General features: G+C 38.9%; 1 protein-coding gene across 2 annotated transcripts in view; it reads left to right on the forward strand.

Moving 5' to 3' along the window:
* Positions 1–19,311, forward strand: part of CDK14 (cyclin dependent kinase 14) — a 598,852-nt gene that overhangs the window by 452,779 nt on the left and 126,762 nt on the right. The window lies entirely within an intron of this gene.

Here is a 19,311-nt window from a genome sequence, read left to right on the forward strand (position 1 = left end):
TGCTCCATCCAGCCTGCAGACTTCCTACTAAACTGTTTTTACATTCCCTTCAATATTTGTTATTTATACTCTACCTATTTTTAAGAAGATTTGAGCTAGCTGACATAATTGATATAAAAGTACTTTCAAACTGTTAGGGGCATGTAACTGCAAAATAATATTTTTTACCATTTATACCATGTATGTCCTCTGCCTGCTATCTCCTTTCCCACTTACTCTTTACACTTTACCTCAGGAATTTTAAAATTTTTTTATGATTGATAGCAACTATAATGATTATGGGTTAGGTCTAGGTGTATGGGCTATAACTATGTGATGGTTATTAAAATGGACTTTAATAATTATTATGTAAATATCTGGCTTTTATCTCAGATTTTATTGCTAAAAGCCTTGTCGGTCTGCTTGACAAAAGCCTTAGGGTATTTAGAGCTCTCTCCACTAATCATCAGCTATCACCTTTGTGAACTTTGCTGTCCCTCCTCCCACAAATAAATGCTACTTTAATCACATAGTGAAAAAGCCAGTTAATTACTAAATTTATGAACTATGTGAACTTTATAAAGCTAAGGAAGTAAAATATGTAAACATGACAGGAAGGGCAGACTTCACTTTCTGATTGAGTCAGCCATACTGGGAGGTCGCTGGTGGTTGCTGGAGAGCAGATGCTTAAGTTGAGAGTTGATGTTTCCATCAGCAATAACTGCTTTACGTCTGCTCATGAGCTTGGATTCTTATTGAGTGCTTACTAGGTGCCAGGCAGTATTGTGGGTGCTAAAGATGCAGTCATGAACAAAGCAGATGAATCCTTTTTCTTGCAGAGCTTACATGCTAGAGAAGGGACTAATAATAGACAAATTACAACTTACTATGCCTGTGAGCACAGGGAGAGCGGCAAGAGACAATTCAGGGGGACAGGTCCTTGGAAAGTCAAGGTGTAGAGTCAGGATTTTACTTGAAATGTGAGTGGAATCATCGGAGGGTTTTCAAGAGAAGAAGAAATCAATGCTTTATGTTTTCAGAAAGACCTACAGGCTACAAAAAGTCACGGACTCATTTCAGAGCTGGAAAGAGATTTCATTTGAAGTGTGAAATCCTCTTGATTGGTCATTTCTGCCTGCAACCCTGAGTCAAGAAGGGTCTATAACGGCAAGTACTAACTCACAGGGAAATTATTCTCCTACCAGTTAGCAGTGATGCCACAGACACGAAGGATATTTTTCCTCACAGGTCCATAGCTGACCAGGGATTTGATATAAAATAAGTCAGAGATATGACCAACGATATGAAATAAAAATAAAAAAGAAACAACCAAAAACCTTGATAATCACTTAAAAATTCAGAATAGCAATTCATTTCCTCTACAATAGGTAGATTAAGGAGGGAAACCCCTGTAGGAATGTTATAAACCCATTGCAGTGCAAAGGAGAGACGAGCTGTACTTTGTCTGGATGTACTTGAAGAATTTCACATTTATTTTCACTAGAAGGCATCAGTAATGATGGAGATTAGCAGAATGTCTAGAAAATGCCAGAAAAAAAGTAATAAGATTAAATTTTCAAGGGAAAATGAAGTTCTACTGATAGCCGACTAATTTTTTTAAATCCTAAATAAACTGGTTTTATTAGTTCTACTCCCTGGAATTTTGTAAAATTCATTTTGGGAGTTATTCACACCTCACATCGCTAAAGTTGATATGGAAGGCCAATCACCATACAAAGACTTCTTTACCTCTTCAGTAATTCCAACCCATCTAAGAGTATTAAAAGTCTTGTATACTATCCAATTTCTATGATTTGGTTAAAGTCACATTGAAGAAAAGAATTAAACATTTAGCCTAAGAATTTATAGCAGAATTCAATGAAGACATGGGTGATTTACTTGATACTGAAAGAACTGTCATCTCTTTTTTTTTTTTTTTTTGAGATGGAGTCTCGCTCTGTCGCCCAGGCTGGAATGCAGTGGCAGGATCTCAGCTCACTGCAAGCTCCGCCTCTCGGGTTTACGCCATTCTCCTGCCTCAGCCTCCCGAGTAGCTGGGACTACAGGCGCCTGCCACATCGCCCGGCTAGGTTTTTTGTATTTTTTTAGTGGAGACGGGGTTTCACCGTGTTAGCCAGGATGGTCTCGATCTCCTGACCTCGTGATCCACCCGTCTCGGCCTCCCAAAGTGCTGGGATTACAAGCTTGAGCCACCGCACCCGGCCTGTCATCTCTTTTAAAATAAAACATTTGATTGAGTTGTTATATACCAGTGGCATTTCCATAAACTGGCCATACACTTTTAATTGCTTTCCTAAGTTTGTAACCTAATGTTTTATGTTTATCCTTCCCACATATGAATGCCGGCAAGTATATAACTAGGAATCTATGCATTGTGTAAAGTCCTCCATAACTCCTGACCCTGAGCTTTTAGGTACCTTTCCAAAAACATTTTAAAAATCAAGATCTTAGGAAGGGAGATGAGGGGACAGGAAGTTTGGATGTAAAACAAGAAAATGTTATCCCTCGTCTTCAAGTTGGGTGTTGACCACAGTACCTTGTGTAGGACACTGTACCTTTAGGGAAGAAATTGGACTTCACCAAGCCAAAAGCTTGCACAGGTGTCCAATTTGAGCAGTGATTCCACACCACTATGAGAGATGCATGACTAAGTGGTTGAACCAAGGTTAAGATGAAGATTTTCTCTCTTAGGTGCCTGGAAATATTGGATGCACAGAGAATAGCATGGTGTTCGGTAATCTGAGTATTCATATAAATTTTTCAGCATTTGAAAATTCTTAGAAACACACAATAATGGCAACAATTTTAAGTGTCACGTAGTTGATGATGCTAGTTTGCATTGTATAGCTCTTTCCTGTGTATCAAGTGCTTTCATGGATGCTATCTCAGGAGGTCCTCCCACTAAGGAAAGTAGACGTGGCAGATGGACAAAGCTGAAGCTCACTGAAGAAAATACTGTTTCATGACACAAAAACAAGCCACCACAAAGGTGTACTATACCCCACTAAGTATCTGCCAATTACTACACCCGGGTGAGCTGGGTTTCAGCTCCTGTTGGCTGGGCCCTGCGTTTCTGGGCTTCTAGCTGAAGGTTTCGGGTATGTTCCACACCCCTTTAATCCTCTTCAGAGTGGCAACTATGGAAGAATGTCCTTCTTACAGTGAAAGGCAGGACACAAAAGAGCAGACCTAATGCCACAGTCACATTTCAAATCTGTTTGTGTCATTACCACTGTTCACACAAACTGTCAGTGGGGCAGAGAAGTATCATCCATTCATGAAAGTTGGAAGAGAGGAGGGAGTGATTATTTGCTGAATAATCATCTCATCTCCCATAGTAGGTTCTGACTCCTAGGCTTGTCAGCTACTCCTAGCTAAAACAAGTGAGTTCATTTTTTGCTGTTTAAAAAATCCTTTTAGGCCATTATCACATGGCTCCTTCAAGACAAATGCATGACTATGGAATAATAACTCTTATTCTAATATATAGATGAAAGAAAAAACCTTCACTTCCAATACTTAAGATGCAAACACCGGTTTACCCCCCAAATGTTGAAGTCAGACCAACAGGATGATAAACTGGCTACTAATTATTCACTCTGGCGTAAGATCTGATAAGATTTCCTTCACGTACACTGTCCTTCATGCAGCACTGGCAGAGAGCACCTCTGTAGCTAACAGACAATAATACTCCCAATGGAGATTGTTTAAAAAGGACATAAGTATGTATGTAAACAGGTGCTTGTGCCTTTAGAGCCAGCTTTGTAAATCCATTTAATAATCTCTCAACTGTAAAAAAGGAGGACAATTGACATCCTCTCAGAATGCCAATCCTGAGTCTCCACTAGTGCATTAGAATTACAGGATTCTATATCAGGAGTTAGAAGAGCATCAACATATTTATGGATTTTATTAATTTAACTGTTGCCTCAAAATGAGTAATGTAGGATAGATGAAGCATTTGCCCTCCCTGGAGTAACACTGCTTTCTATATACCATATGTGTCCTTCCGAAGTATATAACTGTACAAGATGGTCAGTTTTTCGAGTATATTATTATTAATAGTTGCAGTGGCAATATTAATAGCTAACAGATATTGAGTGTTTTATTTATTTGTCAGAACTTATCAGCTCTTGAGATGCATTTTCTTATTGAACATTTGTAGTAACTATGAAGTAGGTACTGCTATTATCCCAATTTGATATATGGGGAAACTGAGGCACAGAATGATTAATCTGTTCAAGGTTTCTAGAATTTGAAAGACATATGTTTCTCATTCCCTAGAAACACAAGACAGATTTATTCTCCTAGACTTAAAAAGGTAAGGCACTTTGACAGCAGGTGGAAAGGGAGTTGGGAGTGAGGAATGTTGAGAATCTTGTTTGTGTGAATGTTCTTATGCCTGTTTTTCGTTACTGGTCAAGGAGTTTTGATCTGTTTGTTCTGCTACTAGCTTTGTGCATTATTGGGGTAGCACTTCAAGTCTCTGCCATTTAAGACCCAGAGGGGTGTCATGGTATAACGGCTAGAAGCATAGACTCCAGATCCACACTGTCTGGGTTCACATCTCTGCTCTGTCACTTATGAGCTGTGTAACGTGGACAAATTGGTCAATGTCTGTGTACCATTTCACCATGTAAAAAATGAAGATAATCATAGCTCCTACCCGTAGCATTATTATGTGGATTACAGTGAGTTCATATTTGCAAGCCACAGAGGATACAAGAAACATCTGTTAAATATCAAATAGGAATCGTGGGTATCCTAGCTCTTTGGTAATAGTAGACTGGGAGTAGAGTCCTGGTTCAGTCTCTGTCACTATAGCCTGCATTACAGCCTCAGGCAAGTCAACCTTTCTAGCCTCAGTTTACCCATTTGTAAATTAAGGGTTAGGCCACCTGGTTGTTTGGGTCCCATCTAGCACTGTCTGGAGCTGCTCTGTCTTCCCCTTTAGAGAGTTTAGATGGGGGATTCGGAAGGGGAAGGGGATGCACAGAGAGTAAGACACAACATCTTTTCCTACTTTCTTTTCTGAGAGCTGTAAATTTGTTCTTGTTTATGAATAATATGCTTTAGACTTTAATAAATGCCTAACTGATTAAACTTAGTTCTCTAGAGAAAAATGTCTTGTGGAAAGAGAATTAGTCTATGACTTTTAGGTAGAGAAAAGTGTAGATGGTTTGGAAACCTCACCTGGGAATATGCATTCAATAACCCCACAATGTTATTTGTATATTAGAAACACAAATGTTATCACAAGCAATAATGTTTAATGAATACGGTAGAACATTTGTTTCCAGAAGTTGCTCAAAGATTACTCATTTAGAAAAGCACACTGTTAGTAATTGAAGGATGATTTGCTATAGCCAGGGCAAGTCAGGATGATTTAGCCTCACGTGTAAAGCACTGAAGAGGCTGCTCAGCATTTTAAGGTAGCTCTACTGGGTGGCAGTGACAGGGCAGTGCAATTCTGTTCCGCATTGATATGTTACATCAAAACCTCTCACTGATAATGCTGGGGCTGTGTCAAATCTGAGCCATTAAATATCATAGGAATATCAAGTGTTTTGAAGGTGTGGATTGCAGTTTAGAGTAACATACATATTATTCTAAAATGACTGTTGGAATCACCATGCCCGTTTGGAGTTAAGATATCTTAAAAATCCTAAGATTTGGGGAAAAGTCTGGCCCTCTTTATTTGAGGTAAACTCTTTTCTACTGTACACAAATACTGCTTTACTTCTGTTCCAAGAACTATAGATTCATTGTTTAAAATATCTTGATCAGAATGTTGACTGAAATGTTCACTGATGGCTTGGTTTTCCTAACAGATATAAGAAAGTAAAACATGCATAAAAATTCTTGTGAATAGTTGTGAGTGTAGCTTTCTTCTACTGAAGACCTCTCAGTATTGGTTCGCATGATTTGTTGGAGGCTACTTGTGACCTTGTATATTTGCTGCCCCACTGTATTCACAGTCTCTAGCAAATTGCAGACACACAGTAAGTATTTGTAGAATGAATGAATAAATACTGTGCCTTCTATCCAAAAGGATTTGAGTGTGTTATTTGTAACATAAAGAAATAATTAGGGTAATTGTTTGAAATATAACCAGAGTGATTTATGACAGTGTTAATCGTTCATCCTTGTAAGGGACTGGAGCCTTTTGCCTTCACGAAAGCAACCCCCAGAAAGGCACTGGGGTCAGCATCTCTGCCAGATGATGACGTGCCCTTCAGTGTGGCCACAGCTTTTTGCTTAAATCATTACTACTTTTTTACCAGCTTAGTAGGAGTAAATGCATGTGTTACAATGACAGATAATCCTAAATTGAAATTGTGAGTAACTGAATGTATGATTTAGAAGAGTTAATTATGAAGAACAGCTAGAATTTCATATGGCATTTAAACATACTCATTTTTATATTGATTTATAAACTAATGCTTGTTCCATGGTATTGTCTATATTATATGATGTCAAAGCCATTTGCAAAAGATCTACTGAAGTTTGAGCCTTGTATGATCCTTCTGTGGACCCCCCTCCTTGTCTGCTCACTCCCACTCCTCCCAAAAAAAGAAAGAAAAGTGTGAGCTACAAATCTAGTTTCAGCCTTTCAAGTCCTTTGAACATACTTGAAGTTTTTTATTGGTTGTTTGAACTTTTTATTCATATGTCTTTCTGTCATTGAAGTCAAAAACACAGCAGTATAAGATACAAAAACATTGTGAGAAGAGAGTAAAGAAAATTAAAATTAATCTCCTGAAGTATACACTGCATGCTTGCATGCAAATGAGTAAAATCCAATTTGGGTTTTATCTTCCTGTGGGTTAAAGTTTGCTTTGTAGTGCCTCAAGACATTTCAGGTGTAGCTTTTTTAAGCCAAGAGACTTTACAATATGCAGCATTGTTCTCCAGTTGTTTTCCTGCGGAATGTCAATGAATTGCAGTGCTTACGTGCATGGCGGTTTGAGAGAAAACCTTTCCAATCTTCTGTTTCCTGCCCTGTCACTTAGCAAGTGATTTCTTCTCAGCAAGCTCTCCTCCCTGGTCTCCTGCTGTGTTGGGATCATCCTCTGCAATGTCCCTGCACTAAGAGGAGAAGGTGAAAATCAGCCTGCAGGTTCAAATTAATTGCACTTCTCAGGTATGCTATGAGTTAGCCAGTGCTTTAAATAATGACATTCTAAACTTCTAGTTTAAACATAATTGGAAAGAGAAAGTTGACATTAAAGTAATAAGTGAGAGTAAACTTAAGTGAAGGAGAACAGTGTAAAACATTCATATGCAAATACTCAAATACTCTGATAAAATTATTCATAGGCAGTTGACTATTTTATTAAATATGCTTGTTATCAACTTGGGGCACCAATTTTAACACCTTTTTGTTTTCAAAACTTACGTGCCTAATTATATTGTTTTAATCTATTGGAACATTACTTTTATTTATGATGGAAGTAGTTTGTAAAATAAAATTTTTTATTCTAATTATAAATGTCATGTTCGTTGCAGAAAACATTAGAAATGGCTCCATTTGAAATTGTGTACTTTGGCAGTTATGATCTGAAAGCTGTTGGATATAAACGATGAGGCTCTGTGTGTTCCTGGAGCTAGCTTCCCGTGTTTGAGTTTGTCCTGTCTTCATTTGGAAAAGAAACAGATGCAGTTAGTGGCTCCAGCTGTAGTCTCTGGTGGGGACTCTGTATCCATACTGTAGCGTTTTTCATTCTGTATCTGTAATTCTATATTTTTTCGATGCCACCGAACTGTAACCAGGACTTAGTTATTTTTGTGTGCCTATTGCCCAGTGCCAGCACCTGGCACACAGGCAAATGCCCAGGCAATATTTGCTAAAAAAAAATTAAGGTTTTATGTGAATATTGATGGAAGGTAAACCTGAGAATGAGGCTTCATTCTTTTTTATTTTTTTTACTCTCATATGGCATGTTTCACTATCAATTTAGTCTCTTTTGTGCACAGCTAAAATTGACATTGTGTTTCTGGAAAAAAAATTGTATTAGCATATCCTGTCAAGCTCTAAAAGAGGCAATTCTTAGAACTAATATTTATGTTCAATTATTAATTGCTAAGAATAATAATTTACTTATAAATGCAAGATTGTATTAATTTTATCTGTAATAGAATTCCTATTCATCCTGAAATCATAGCAAATTATTAAATTTGCTTTGTGGATAGTACAAAGTTAAGGAAATCAAATTTGTTTTATGAGGACATTTGACTTAATTAATATTTAAAATGCCTCTTGCTTTCTTAATACCAGACTTTAGATAATTAAAAAAAAAAAAAAAAGGACCTTTATACAAAGAACTATTCTTCCCGTTTCTCTTTTGTCAGTTAATCCTCAGACCTAGACTATGCCCTTAAATTCCTGTTCTGCACCAACTGGCTGAATTACGTTGCATCTTATATAATGCAGCCTAGTAGAGAATAAACTCAGAAATTAGACATTCCTTTGAAACAAATAAATACACATTTGTTGGTAAGCCCTTTTGCCTGTGTCTTCAGAACAATGGATGTTTGTAATCAGGGCTGATCATCAGCTAGTGTACACCTTTATTGCATCATGGCTAGTTTCTGTTCTGATTGGTAAATGCCTGTGCTTAACAGGTTATTAAATATTTTGTCAATTACCCCTGCTTGATTGATAACTCCAAAACTCCAGGGGAACTCCTCTTTATATACCTTCTGAATTACCACAGAAAGATTAACTTCTTCTCCAAATAGTAATTGAATTGTATGTGAAATTCCACATCTTTGTAACCTGGAAATTGGAGATCAGTCAGTGCTCTATGAGCCATCCCTGACTCCTCCCTTTCTGTCCCACTTCATTTCTAACTCACCAGTAGATCTCACTTGTTCATCCTCCAAAGCATTTTCAGACTCTGATCCCCTTTTCACTGCATTCACTCAGTTCCCATACCCAAGTCATATTGTCTCTCTTCTGGACAGTAATAAGCTTTTGTTGGGCCCCCTGCTTCCAACCTTGCCTCTTGTAGTGAACTCTCCAAATAGAAGCCAGAGTGATACCTTTATATTAAAAAAAAAAAAAAAAAAAAAAAAAAAAAAAAAAAAAAAGCGCCCATACCAGATCATATCTTAAAGGCCACAAACCCTTCTTCCTGTCTGTGTCTCAGCCTCCACCTCTCTCTCCTGGGTTCTATGTCAGCTGCAGCTATCCTGGCCTCCAGCACATTCCAGCCTAGCATACTCCTTATGGGAATGCAAGCTCCCTGCTAATAGGAAGGTTTTTTGCTTTGTTTCTGTCCTGTGTCTTCAGCCCCAAGAGTTATATACCTGACACACAGTAGTTGCTCAATACATAGTAGTTGAAATGAATGAATAAATCATTGCATAATGTTTAAAGCTAGGAAGCTGAGTGTGTGTTTTTTCTTTTTGTTCTTCTTATCCAATGGTATTCTTGTACATGAAACATACCATAACAAAAGCAATATAAGTCATTTTTATTTTCTCCTTTAAAAACTTATAATTAAAAGCAGACAAGAAGTCAGGCACAGTGGCTTGTGCTTGTAATCTCAGCTACTCAGGAGGCTGAGGCAGGAGGATCACTTGAGGCCGGGGGTTTGTGACCAGCCTGAGCAACACAGTGAGATGCCATCTCTAAAAATAAATAAATACATAATTAGTAAGGCATGGTGGTGAGTGCCTATAGTCTCAGGTACTTGGGAGGTTGAGGTGGGAGGATCCCTTGAGCCGAAGAATTGAAGGCTACAGCGAGCTATGATTGTGTCACTGCACTCCGTCCAGAGTGAGATGCCATCTCTAAAAAAATTTAAATTTAAATTTAAAAAAAGCAGACAACACTGAAAAAGGATACCAACCATTTTTAAGCAGAATTAAGCCTAATAAGTATTAAATCATTAAAAAGAAATAAGATCAGTACTTGAAAAAACTATTTAATATTACCAAAGGATGTATACATGAATGCTGTCTAAATGGAAAGACACAAATGTTTTACATCATCCTTTTCAGATTCATATATATTTTAATAGAATGCAATCAGATTTCCAATGGAAACAATTTAAAAAATTTTTTGTTTGTTGTTTGTTAACACAGGGTCTTGCTCTGTCACTCAGGCTGAAGTACAGTGGCACGATCATGGCTTAGTGCAGCCTCCACCTTCCAAACTCAAGGGATCCTCCCACATTAGCCTCCTGGGTAGCTGGAACTACAGGCACACACCACCACACCCAGCTTATTTTTCAATTTTTTTGTAGAGTTGGGTCTCCTTGTGTTGGCCAAGCTGGTTGCAAATTCCAGGGCCCAAGCAATCCTCCTGCCTTGGCCTCCCAAAATGCTGGGATTATAGCCATGAGCCACCACACCCAGCCTGTGTATTGCATTGACTGACTGTTTTATTTTAAACTGGTCTGCCCTTATAAGAAGAGCCTAAACTGTTCTCACACTGGTCTACATCAAATCTCCTTGTTTTCCTTTACTAGAACACTCACCACTTTCTAAAATTAACTCATTCATTTTGTTGTTGTTGCTGCTGCTGCTGGTGATGGTGATGGTGGTATTTATGTTTTTATTGTCTGTCTCATGTTTCTAGAATATGAGCTTCATGAGAAAAGAGACTTGTTCTGTTTTGTTCATGCCTATGTTCTCATCATGAAAAGAATGCTTAGCACATATTAGGTACCATTAACTATGTGTGGAATTAATGAAAAAGGAAATGTTCAGGCTGGGCTTAGTGACTCATGCCTATAATTCCAGCCTTTTGGGAGTCCGAGGCAGGAGGATTGCTTGAGCCCAGGAGTTTGAGACCAGCATGGGCAACATAGCAAAACCTCATCTCTACAAAAAAAATTTTTAAGTTAACCAGGCATGGTGGCATGCTCCTGTAGTCCCAGCTACTTGGGAGGCTGAGGTGAGAGGATCAGTTGAGCTTGGGAGGTCAAGGCTGCAGTGAGCATGATTATGCCATTGCACTCCCGCCTGGGTGACAGAGCAAGACCTTGTCTTTAAAAATAAAAAAGAAAATATTAACAAAAAGCAAGAAAAAAAGAAAGAAATGTTCAAAACTTGCCCCAATAATTTTTACAAAAAAAAAAAAATACTAATAAGAAAAGGCATTTCCTGGATAACAAGAGGCACTCTAATGAAAATACTATGATAATGACATAAATAGATGAGTATTAAAGAGTCCAGGCTCTTATATATTTTGGAATGTAATATAGGACAAAGGTGTCACTTCAAATTATCAGAGAAAGAGTGATCTATAATGATTGATTTTTACCGAATCCTGGCATAATTGTCTGTCCTCCTTGAACAAAGAAAATGTCATGCCATATTTACAAAATAAATTCCAGATAGTAAAGCCAAGAAGTAACAATTTGTTAAAAAAAAAAAAAAAATCCCAGCACTTTGGGAGGCCGAGGCGGGTGGATCACGAAGTCAGGAGATCGAGACCATCCTGGCTAACCCGGTGAAACCCCGTCTCTACTAAAAAATACAAAAAACTAGCCGGGCGCGGTGGCGGGCGCCTGTAGTCCCAGCTACTGGGGAGGCTGAGGCAAGAGAATGGTGTAAACCCGGGAGGCAGAGCTAGCAGTGAGCTGAGATCTGGCCACTGCACTCCAACCTGGGTGACAGAGCGAGACTCCATCTCAAAAAAAAAAAAAAAAAAAAAAAAACAGTAGGAGAAAAATGAAGTTATTGTTTGTATAAAATCAAGATCAGGGTCTTCTTCTTTAAACAAGACAAGAAAGCCAAAAGAAAAAGAGTAATTTGGGGCAGAGCCAAGATGGCCGACTGTGAAGCAGTGGCGATCCGAGGCTCCCATCAAAAAGAACTAAAACAGCTTGCGAATCCTGCACTGGCAACTGAGGTATCCAGGTTCTGTCATGCGGACAGACTAGGCAGCTGACATGATCCACAGAGAGGAAGGAAGAGCGGTATAGTGTGGCGGCCCACCTGAGAGTCACACAGGGCAGGGGACCCCTCACCCCCTAGTCAAGGGAGGCAGTAAGTGAGTGTGCTACCCAGCCTGGGAAACGGTACTTTTTCCACGGAACTGTGCAACCTGCGAATTGGAAGATCCCACTCATGAGCCCACACCACCGGAGCCTAGGGTCCCAACCATGGAGCTGCTCAGATTTTCAACAGTCACTAAGCTAGAATCTGCTTAAGCCTGCCAAGCTCCTGGTGGGAGGGCTGGCCATCACCACAGCTACAGCTACCTGCTGTCTAAACCCTCAGAGCTCCTTCAGGGAGGGGCAGCAGCCAACACTGGGACTGCTAGCTGCCTAACACACTAAGCTCCCAGGGCGAGATAAGGGCAGCAGCCATCTCTATAGCTCTAGAGGCTGTGTTCTTCCCCTGCTGAAGCCGGGGAAGCTGGATGGCTTGGTCCCAAGAGGGATTCCCCACAGCCCAACACACCAGTTGTGACAGACTGTGGCCAGAGTACCTCTTCAGACCTGACCCTGACTCATCTTTTCTCACGGGAATGGGGCATCCCTGCAGGAACTCCAACAACTCCAGCCAGGGGCTCAGGGGCAGAACTCTGATCTCTCTGGGCCTCAGACCTAGGGGGAGGGGTGGCCATAGTCTCTACAGACCAGCAGACTTAGTCTTTCCTCCTGCTAGTTCTGAGGAATCCAAGCAGCCCAGATGAGTGGGTTTCCCTCCAGCTCGGCACACCCCCTCCACCAAGGGACAACCAAAGTGCTTCATTAAATGGGTCCTGCTCCCCGTGCCACCCAACTGGGTGAGACCCTCTAACAGGGGTTGTCAGACACCCTATATAGAAGTGTTTCTATTGGCATCAGGTTGGTGCCCCTTGAGGTCAGAGATGCCAGAGAAAGGAGCAGGCACCCATCTTTGCCGTTCTCCAGCCTTCTCAAGTTCACTCCAGGCACAAGAGTGAAACAGATAAATAGGGCCTAAAGTAAATACCCAGCAAACGGCAGCAGCCATACAGAAGAGAGACCTGACCATTGAAAGAAAAAATAAACAAACAGAAAGCAACAGCAGCATCAACAAAAATGTTCGCAGAAAAACCTCCTCCAAGAGTCAGCAGCCTCAAAGATTGACACTAGACAAACTCATGAGGATAAGAAAGAATCAACAAAAATATGCTGAAAACCCAAAAGGCCACAGTGCCTCTACTCCTTCAGATGATTGCAATGCCTCTCCAGCAAGGGCTCAGAACTGGACAGAAGATGAGATGGATGAAGTAGGCTTCAGAAGGTGGGTAATAATAAACTCTGCTGTGCTAAAGGAGCATGTACTAACTCAATGCAAAGAAGCTAAGAACCTTGATAAAAACCTTACAGGAGCTGCTAACTAGAATAACCAGTTTACACAGGAACATAAATGACCTGATGGAGATGAAAAACACAGAATGAGACCTTTGTGAAGCATACACAAGTATCAATAGCCAAATTGATCAAGCAGTAAAAAGACAGAACCTACAATTGATTGGAGTACCTGAAAGAGACAGGGAGAATGGAACCAAGTTGGAAAACACACTTCAGGATATTATCTAGGAGAACTTCCCCAACCTAGCAAGACAGGCCAGCATTCAAATTCAGGAAATACAGAGAATACCATAAAGATACCAACCCCAAGACACACAATCAACAGATTCTCCAAGGTCAAAATGAAGGAAAAAATGTTAAGGGCCGCCAGAGAGAAAGGACAGGTCACCTACAAAGGGAAGCCCATCAGACTAACAGCAGATCTCTCAGCAGAAACCCTGCAAGCCAGAAGAGAGTGGGGGCCAATATTCAACGTTCTTAAGGAAAATAATTTTCAACCAGAATTTCATATCCAGCCAAACTAAGCTTCATAAATGAAGGAGAAATAAAATCATTTTCAGACAACCAAATGCTGAGGGATTTTGTCACCACCAGGCCTGCCTTGCAAGAGCTGCTGAAGGAAGCACTAAATATGGAATGGAAAAACTGGTACTAGCCACTGCATAAAACACACCAAAATATAAAGACCAATGACATTGTGAAGAAACTGCATCAACTAGTGTGCAAAATAAACAGATAGCATCATGATGACAGGATCAAATTCACATGTAACAATATTAACCTTAAATGTAAATGGGCTTCATGCCCCAATTAAAAGACACACTGGTAAACCCATCGGTGTGCTGTATTCAGGAGACCCATCTCATGTGCAAAGACACATATAGGGCCAAAATAAAGGGAGCAAAATTTACCAAGCAAATGGAAAGAAAAAAAAAAAAAAAAGACAGTGGTTGCAGTCCTAGTCTCTTGACAAAACAGACTTTAAACCAACAGAGATAAAAAAAAGACAAGGGCATTACATAATGATAAATGGTACAATTGAAAAAGAACAACTAACTATCTGAAATATTTGTGTACCCAATACAGGGGTGCCTAGATTCATAAAACAAGTTCTTAGAGACCTACAAAGAGTTTTAGACTCCCACAAAATGATAGTGGGAGACTTTAACACCCCACTGTCAATATTAGATTAATGAGACAGAAAATTAATAAGGATATTCAGAACCTGAACTCAGCTCTGAATCAAGTGGACCTTATAGACAGCCACAGAACTCTCCACCCCAAATCCACAGATTATACATTCTTTTCAGTCCCACATGGCACTTATTATTCAGAAAACAACCAAATAATTAGAAATAAATCACTCCTCAGCAAGTGCAAAAGAACTGAAATCATAACAAAACATTCTCTCAGACCACAGTACAATCAAATTAGAGCTCAGGATTAAGAAACTCACTCAAAACCACACAACTACATGGAAATTGAACAGCCTGCCCCTGAATGACTCCTGGGTAAATAATGAAATTAAGGCAGAAATCAAGAAGTTCTTTGAAACCAATGAGAGCAAAGAGACAATGTACCAGAATCTCTGGGATGCAGCTGAAGAAGTGTTAAGAGAGAAACTTATCACACTAAATGCTTACATGAGAAAGCTAGAAAGAGCTCAAATCGACACCCAAATATCACAATTAAAAGAACTAGAGAAGCAAGAGCAAACAAATCCAAAAGCTAGCAGAAGACAAAACTAAGATCAGAGGAGAACTGAAGGAGATAGAGACACACACAAAAAAAAAACCCTTCAAAACATGAATGAATCCAGGAGCTGGTTTTTTTTTTTTTTTTTAATTAACAAAATAGAGCAGTGGCTAGATTAATAAAGAAGAAAAGAGAGAAGAATCAAATAGACACAATAACAAATGATAAATGGGATATCACCACTGACCCCAGAGAAATACAAACTACCATCAGAGAATACTGTAAACACCTCTACACAAATAAACCAGAAAATCTTGAAGAAATGGATAAACTCACAACACATACACTTTCCCAAGATTAAACCAGGAGGAAGTTGAATCTCTGAATAGACGAATAACAAGTTCTGAAATTGGGGCAGTAATTCATAGGCTACAAACCAAAAAAAACCCAGGACCAGATGGATTCACAGCTGAATTCTACCAGAGATACAGAGAGGAACTGGTACTATTCCTTCTGAAACTATTCCAATCGAAAAGGAGGAACTCCTCCCTAACACTTTTTATGAGGCCAGCATCATCCTGATACCAAAACCAGGTGGAAACACACACAAAAAAGAAAACTTCAGGCCAATATCCTTGATGAAACTTGATACAAAAATCCTCAATAAAATACTGACAAACCAAATCCAGCAGCACATCAAAAAGCTTCATCCCCAGGATGCAAGGCTGCTTCAACATATGCAAATCAATAAACGTAATCCATCACATAAACAGAACCAATGACAAAAACCACATGATTATCTCAATAGATGCAGAAAAGGCCTTTGATAAAATTCAACATCCCTTCCTTTTAAAAACTCTCAATAAACTAGGTATTGCTGGAACTACCTCCAAATAGTAAGAGCTATTTATGACAAACCCATAGCCAATATCATACTCAATGGACAAAAGCTGGAAGCATTCCCTTTGAAAACTGTCACAAGACCGGGATGCCCTCTGTCAACACTCCTATTCAACATAGTATTGGAAGTTCTGGCCAGGGCAATCCGGCAAGACAAAGAAGAAAGAAAGGGTATTCAGATAGGAAAAGAGGAAGTCAAATTGCCTCTGTTTGCAGATGACATGATTCTATATTTAGAAAACCCTATCAGCCCAAAAACTTTTTAAGTTGATAAGGAACTTCAACAAAGTCTCAGCATACAAAATCAATGTGCAGAAATCACAAGCATTCCTATGTACCAACAATAGACAAACAGAGCCAAATGATGAATGAACTGTTATTCACAATTGCCATAAAGAGAATAAAATACCTAGGAATACAGTTAACAAGGGATGTGAAGGGCCTCTTCAAGGAGAATTACAAACCACCGCTCAAGAAAATAAGAGAGGACACAAACAAATGGAAAAACATTCCATGCTCATGGATAAGAAGAATCATTATCGTGAAAATGGCCATACCCCCCCCCAAAGTAATTTATAGATTGAAAGCTATCCCCATCAAGCTATCATTGACATTCTTCACAGAATTAGAAAAAAAAAAAAACTTTAAATTTTATATAAAACCAAAAAAGAACCCATATAGCCACGACAATCCTGAGCAAAAAGAACAAAGCTGGAGGCATCATGCTACCTGACTTCAAACTATACTACAAAGCTATAGTAACCAAAAAAAAAAAAAAAAAAAAAAAAAAAAAAGAAAAGGAAAAAAAAGGCATGGTACTGGCACCAAACAGACATATAGACCAATGGAATGGAACAGAGACCTCAGAAACAATGTCACACGTCTATAACCATCTGATCTTCGACAAGTCTGACAAAAACAAACTATGGGGAAAGGATTCCCTGTTTAATACATGGTGCTGGGAAAACTGGCTAGCCATATGCAGAAAACTGAAACTGGACCCCTTCCTTACACCTTATACAAAAATTAACTCAAAATGAATTAAAGAACTCAATATAAAGCCCCAAATCATAAAAACCCTAGAAAAAAATCCCAAGTAATACCATTCAGGACTTAGGCATGGGCAAAGATTTCATGACAAAAATGCCAAAAGCAATTGCAACTAAAGCTAAAATTGACAAATGGGATCTAATTAAACTAAAGAGCTTCTGCACAGCAAAAGAATGAACAGAGTGAACAGAATAAACAGGCAACAGAATGGTAGAACATTTTTGCAATCTACCCATCTGACAAAGGTCTAATACCCAGAATCTACAAGGAACTTAAACAGATTTACAAGGAAAAGACAAACAACCCCATCAAAAAGTGGGCAAAGGATGTGAACAGAAATTTCTCAAAAGAAGACATTTATGCAGCCAACAGACATGTGAAAAAAAGTTCGACATCACTGATCATTAGAGAATTGCAAATCAAAACCATAGTGAGACCATCTCATGCCAGCCAGAATGGCGATTATTAAAAAGTCAGGAAACAATAGATGCTGGTGAGGCTGAGGAGAAATAGGAATGCTTTTACACTGTTAGTGGGAATGTGAATTAGTTCAATCATTGTGGAAGACAGTGTGGTGATTCCTCAAGGATCTAGAACCAGAAATACTCTTTGACCCAGCAGTCCCATTACTGCATATATACCCAAAGGAATATAAATAATTCTACTATAAAGACACATGCACATGTATGTTTATTGCAGCACTATTTACAGTAGCAAAGACATGGAACCAATCCAAATGCCCATCAATGATAGACCAGATAAAGAAAATGTGGTACATATTAACCATGGAATACTATGTAACCATAAAAAGGAATGAGATCATGTCCTTTGCAGGGACGTGGATGAAGCTGGAAGCCATCATCCTCAGCAAACTAACGCATAAACAGAAAACCAAGCATGTTCTGACTCATAAGTGGGAATTTAACAATGTGAACACGTGGACACAGCAAGGGAAATATCACACACAGGGGCCCGTTGGGGAGTCAGGGGGTGAGGGGAGGGAGAGCATCAGGACAAATAGCTAATGCATGCAGGGCTTAAAACCTAGATGACGGGCAGATAGGTGCAGCAAACCACCGCGGCACAAGTATACCTACATTAACAAACCTGCATGTCCTGCACATGTATCCTGGAACATAAAGTAAAATAAAAAAGAATAAGAATATTTTACTAAATAAAAATTTAAATTTCTATGTGGAAAAAAGTGCATACATATTTCACTTTTATACATACATATGCACACACACACGGGTCAACTTGATCACATACAAAAATATTTCTATAAACTGATTGATAAAAAACCAAGAATCCAATATTAAAACTAGTACCAGCTATGAAAAGTGAAATTTGAAACAGTAGAAGAAATGTAAATGGCCAGAAAGCATATGAAAAGAAGCCCAAGAATGTTTTATCAAGTGTAGCTTTGGCAACATGTAAACAACTGGTAACAACCAATGCTAGAAGACATACAAAGAAAGTAACATTCTTTTTCATCACTGGTGGGAAATGAAAAGTACTCTGTTGGCATTTGTTAAATTGTAAAATATGCATACCATTTGCCAAGCAATTCTATATTGGGGAATCCATCCAACAGAAATGAAAGCATCTGTATGTAGAGGGACATGTGCAAGGATATTTGCTTAAGTATTGTTTGTAAGGGAAAAGAAATTGGAAACTACTTAAAGGTTCGTCAATGGGAGAACAGTCAGATAAATTATGGTACTTCTATGAAACGTTATACAATTTTAAAACAATCGTTACAGGCTGGGCGCAGTGGCTCACTCGTGTAATCCCAGCACTTTGGGAGGCCAAGGCAGGTGGATCACCTGAGGTCAGGAATTCGAGACCAGCCTGACCAGCATGATGACACCCTGTCTCTACTGAAAATACAAACATTAGCTGGGTATGTTGGCGCATGCCTGTAATTCTAGCTACTTGGCATGAGGCTGAGGCAGGAGAATCGCTTGAACCCAGTGAGCCAAGGCTGGGCCGTTGCACTACAGCCTGGGCAACAGAGCAAGACTCTGTCTCAAAAAAAAAAAAAATTGTTACATATATTTCTTGATTTGAAGGACTATCTAGTATATATTGTTAAGTGCCAAAAAAGTTTCAAGGGTAATGTTTATTGTAGAATCCATTCGAAAAAATCAGTGGTATATATGTTTGCACATAAGGATGGGTGTATTTCATAAACAAAAAATATTGAAAAGGGACATATCAAATCATTAACAATTGCCATATCATCAGAAGTGAAAGAATGAGATTCTGAAGAGATTATAATATCTATTCTCTATCACTTTATTGTTTAACTTGGTAAAACAAACATGTTCCTTTTTAAACTAAAACAAATCTAAAGATTGTTCAC

The sequence above is a fragment of the Rhinopithecus roxellana genome, chromosome 6, assembly GCF_007565055.1.
Source record: "Rhinopithecus roxellana isolate Shanxi Qingling chromosome 6, ASM756505v1, whole genome shotgun sequence".
NCBI classification, from domain to species: domain Eukaryota; kingdom Metazoa; phylum Chordata; class Mammalia; order Primates; family Cercopithecidae; genus Rhinopithecus; species Rhinopithecus roxellana.